The sequence below is a fragment of the Orcinus orca genome, chromosome 18 (genome assembly GCF_937001465.1).
Source record: "Orcinus orca chromosome 18, mOrcOrc1.1, whole genome shotgun sequence".
Taxonomy (NCBI): Eukaryota; Metazoa; Chordata; class Mammalia; order Artiodactyla; family Delphinidae; genus Orcinus; species Orcinus orca.
Genome location: NC_064576.1, coordinates 39,618,071 through 39,623,822, shown reverse-complemented (window position 1 = coordinate 39,623,822; position 5,752 = coordinate 39,618,071).

Sequence of the window (5,752 nt, the reverse complement as noted above, 5' to 3'; positions counted from 1 at the left end):
ATGAATCAGATCACAATGCAATAGAACAAAATTAAAAGCCCTTACCTGGTCTGTATGTAAGGAAACCATATGCCTCGGAGTGCCTGGGAGAGTCTTCATTTATATGGATTGTCCTAACTTGCTCTAGCCTTCTATTATCCATGCAATAAAAACAATTAAACAATAAATTATGTAGTTAAAACAATATATTATATAGCCTCTCTAACTACAACACTCTAAACGCCTTGGATTGTGCCTACCTTTCTGTCCTTACCTTATACCCTTCACCACCCCTCTCACTCCAGCCTTTGTTCACTCTTTTGTAGCTGCACAAACTTTCCTTATACCCCAGTGTAGTTCCTGATCTTTTAGCTGCTACCCCCTCTGCATGCAGTGCCTTGCTCCAGATGTTTATGCTGCTTGGTTTTTCTCCTCATTCAGGTCTTAGATCAAATAACATCTATAGAAATGCCATCCCTCCCCACTTTACCTAAATTGTGTGTTCCCTTTGTTTCTTTTTTAACACCATAGATTATATCTCTATCTACCTATTTATCTATCTATCTATATTGTTTATTGTACATATATATAGTTTATCAATTTACTTATGTAGTTTTTCATTGTCCATACCATGCTCTCTTTTTTAACTTAATTACCCAATTGACGAGCTTTCTGGGGCTACTGGCTTCACTTCCACCATCCTTCACAAATGTCTTAGTCACTTGCCAGACACCTCCTACTGAATCAACTATTGTTTCTTCAGACATGGAAGAATAAAGAAAGGAAATATACAGTGATAGAACATTTATTTTATAGGCACAGGTTCTCCTTTAGATTTGGGCAATTTATTTTTCCTTTTTATGTCTTATATAGGAGTTGGGCATCCACAGAATGTTTGAAGAAACCTGTTAGGAGTCTGATAAAACTGAGATGCACACTAAAGAGAAATGATAAAATAAGTCTGCTATTTAATACAGGCCTTTACAGGTGGATAGATAAATGCTGTCTGAGATATTTATAACATGGCTGTAATGAAACCCTGCTGTAATAATTGAACTGGCAATTTAGCTGAGGCTTGCAACTATTAATTAGAAATGAGGGACTGAGAGTTTTTAAGAAGAGATTTCAAGGAAATCTCTGAATGGTTCTTAACAAGTTTTAAAAAGGAGATGAAAAGCATAAAATGGGCGTGGTAGACAGAATAATGGCCTCACAAAGATGGCCACATCCTAATTCCTGAGACCTGTAGATGTGATTAAGCTAAGGACTTTGAGGAGTTAGCCTGAATTGTACAGGTGGCCCAATTAAATGGGCCCTTGAAAAGTGGAGACATTTTCCCTGCTGTAGTCAGAGGAAGACATGACTAGGGAAAAATGATTAGAAAGAAGCAAAATTGTTGGCTTCAAAGATGAAGGAAGGGGGCCGAGCCAAGAAACATGCTCAGCCTCTAGAAGTTAGAAAAGCAAGGAGACGAAAGAATTCTTCCCTGGAGCCTCCAAATAGGGACACAGCCCTGCCAACACTGGGATTTTAACCCAGTAAGATCCGCGTCGGACTTCTACAGAACTGTAAAGTGAAAAAAAAAAAAAGTTTGCTGCTTTAAACCACAAAAGTTATAGAATTTGTTACCGAACAATAGAAACAATGCAATGAGGGAAATGGTAGAATTTAATTTTTTTCCTTTTTCACCTTTTCACTACCATACTAAGATTATGAGCACAAGAAAGTTTATTTTTCACTTACTCTGTACCCTTTGACCAACATCTTCCAATTTCCCGCTACCGCAGCCCCTGTTAACCTCAATTCTATTCTTTGTTTCTGTAAGTTTAACTTTTTAAAATTTCACACAGAGTGAGATCATACAGTATTTGTCTTTCTCTGGCTTATTTCACTTAGCATAACATCCTTCAAGTTCATCCATGTTGTCACAAATGGCAGGATTTCCTTCTTTTTTAAGGTGGAATAATATCCTATTTTACATGTGTGTGAATCACATTTTCTTTATCCTTTCAACTGTTGACAATTAGCTTGTTTCCATATCTTGGCTATTGTGAATAATGCTGCAGTGAACATGGGAGTGCAGATAACTCTTTGAGACAGTGATTCTATTTCCTTTGGATATATACCCAGAAGTGATCATGTTGTAGTCCTATTTCTATGATTTTGATGACCCTCCATTCTGTTTTCCATAATGGCTGTACCAATTTACATTCCCACCAACAGTGTACCAGGGTTCCTTTTTCTCCAGTTCCTCACCAACACTTTTTACCTTTGACTTTTTCGATAATAGCTATAGTAGCAGGTGTGAGGTGATATGTGTGTGTGTGTGTGTGTGTGTGTGTTTTCAAAGCTGTAGAATTTATTGCAATAAAGTAGCTCATAATATTCTCTTATTATCCTTTTACTATCTGTACAATTTCTACTGCTGTCCTCTTCATTCTTGGTATAGTTAATTTGTGACTTTCTCTCTCTCTCTCTCTCTCTCTCTCTCTCTCTCTCTCTCTCTGACCAGAAGTTTATTCAGTGATATTGAAATTCTCAAAGAACTGGATTTCAGTTTCATAAATCTCCTCTATTGCTTTTTGTCTTTAGTTTCATTTCTTCCTTCTAATTCTTTTGTGTTTAATTTGCTCTTTTATTGTTTTTTGTTTATTAACATTGTCATTTAAGTATAACTGCTTTACAATGGTGTGTTAGTATCTGTTTTATAACAAAGTGAATCAGTTATACATATACATATATCCCTGTATCTCTTCCCTCTTGCATCTCCCTCCCTCCCACCCTCACTATCCCACCCCTCTAGGTTGTCACAAAGCACCTAGCTGATCTCCCTGTGCTACACGGCTGCTTCCCACTAGCTATCTATTACACGTTTGGTAGTGTATATATGTCCATGTCACTCTCTCACTTTGTCCCAGCTTACCCTTCCCCCTCCCCGTATCCTCAAGTCCATTCTCTAGTAGGTCTGCATTGTTATTCCCGTCTTGCCCCTGGTTCTTCATGACCATTTTTTAGTTTTGTTTTTTAGATTCCATATATATGTGCTAGCACACGGTATGTGTTTTTCTCTTTCAGACGTACTTCACTCTGTATGACAGACTCTATGTCCATCCACTTCACTAAAAATAACTCAGTTTCATTTCTTTTAATGGCTGAGTAATATTACATTGTATATATGTGCCATATCTTTATCCATTCATCTGTTGATGGACACAAAGTTTGCTTCCATGTCCTGGCTATTGTAAATAGGGCTGCAGTGAACACTGTGGTACATGACTCTTTTTGAATTGTGGTTTTCTCAGGGTATATGCCCAGTAGTGGGATTGCTGGGTCATATGGTAGTTCTATTTTTAGTTTTTTAAGGAACCTCCATACTGTTTTCCAGAGTGGCTGTATTAACTTACATGCCCAACAACAGTGCAAGAGAGTTCCCTTTTCTCCACAGCCTCACCAGCATTTATTGTTTCTGGATTTCTTGATGATGGCCATTCTGACTAGTGTGAGATGATATCTCATTGTAGTTTCGATTTGCATTTATCTAATGATTATTGATGTTGAGCATTCTTTCATGTGTTTGTTGGCAGTCTGTGTATCTTCTTTGGAGAAATGTCTATTTAGGTCTTCTGCCCATTTTTGGATTGGGTTGTTTGTTTTTTTGTTATTCAGCTGCATGAACTGCTTGTAAAATTTGGAGATTAATCTTTTGTCAGTTGCTTCATTTGCAAATATTTTCTCGCATTCTGAGGGTTGTCTTTTGGTCCTGTTTGTGGTTTCCTTTGCTGTGCAAAAGCTTTTAAGTTTCATTAGGTCCCATTTGTTTATTTGTTTTTATTTCCATTTCTCTAGGAGATGAGTCAAAAAGGATCTTGCTGTGATTTATGTCATAGAGTGTTCTGCCTATGTTTTCCTCTAAGAGTTTGATAGTGTCTGGACTTACATTAGGTCTTTAATACATTTTGAGTTTATTTTTGTGTATGGTATTAGGGAGTGTTCAAATTTCTTTCTTTTATATGTAGCTGTCTAGTTTTCCCAGCACCACTTATTGAAGAGGCAGTCTTTTCTCCACTGTATATTCTTGCCTCCTTTATCAATGATAAGGTGGGGCTTCCCTGGTGGCGCAGTGGTTAAGAATCCACCTGCCGATGCAGGGAGCCCCGGTCCGGGAAGATCCCACATGTCGCGGAGCGACTGGGCCCGTGAGCCATGGCCGCTGAGCCTGTGCTCCGCAATGGCAGAGGCCACAACAGTGAGAAACCCGCGTACCACTAAAAAAAAAAAAAAAAAAAAAGATAAGGTGACCATACGTGTGTCAGTTTATCTCTGGGCTTTCTATCCTGTTCCATTGATCTATATTTCTGTTATGGGAGTACCATACTGTCTTGATTACTGTAGCTTTGTAGTATAGTCTGAAGTCAGGGAGCCTGATTCTTCCAGCTCTGTTTTTCATTCTCAAGATTGCTTTGGCTATTCGGGGTCTTTTGTGTTTCCATACAAATTGTGAAATTTTTTGTTCTAGCTCTGTGAAAACTGACAGTGGTAGTTTGATAGGGATTCCATTGAATCTGTAGATTGCTTGGGGTAATATAGTCATTTTCACAATGTTGATTCTTCCAATCCCAGAATGTAGTATATCACTCCATCTGTTTGTATCAACTCTATTTTATTTATTTATTTATTTATTACATCTTTATTGGAGTATAATTGCTTTACAATGGTGTGTTAGTTTCTGCTTTATAACAAAGTAAATCAGTTATACATATACATATGTTCTCATATCTCTTCCCTCTTGCATCTCCCTCTCCCTCCCTCCCACCCTCCCTATCCCACCCCTCCAGGTGGTCACAAAGCACCGAGCTGATCTCCCTATGCTACGAGGCTGCTTCCCACTAGCTATCTACCTCACGTTTCGTAGTGTGTATATGTCCATGCCTCTCTCTCGCTTTGTCACAGCTTACCCTTCCCCCTCCCCATATCCTCAAGTCCATTCTCAAGTAGGTCTGTGTCTTTATTCCTGTCTTACCCCTAGGTTCTTCATGACATTTTTTTTCTTAAATTCCATATATATGTGTTAGCATATGGTATTTATCTTTCTCTTTCTGACTTACTTCACTCTGTATGACAGATTCTAGGTCTATCCACCTCATTACAAATAGCACAATTTCGTTTCTTTTTACGGCTGAGTAATATTCCATTGTATATACGTGCCACATCTTCTTTATCCATTCATCCGATGATGGACATTTAGGTTGTTTCCATCTCCAGGCTATTGTAAATAGAGCTGCAATGAACATTTTGGTACATGACTCTTTTTGAATTTTGGTTTTCTCAGGGTATATGACCAGTAGTGGGATTGCTGGGTCATATGATAGTTCTATTTGTAGTTTTTTAAGGAAACTCCATACTGTTCTCCTTAGTGGCTGTACCAATTCACATTCCCACCAGCAGTGCAAGAATATTCCCTTTTCTCCACACCCTCTCCAGCATTTACTGTTTCTAGATTTTTTGATGATGGCCATTCTGACTGGTGTTAGATGATATCTCATTGTAGTTTTGATTTGCATTTCTCTAATGATTAATGATGTTGAGCATTCTTTCATGTGTTTGTTGGCAGTCTGTGTATCTTCTTTGGAGAAATGTCTATTTAGGTCTTCTGCCCATTTTTGGATTGGGTTGTTTGTTTTTTTGTTATTGAGCTGCATGAGCTGTTTACAAATTTTGGAGATTAATCCTTTGTCAGTTGCTTCATTTGAAAATATTTTCTCCCTTTCTGAGG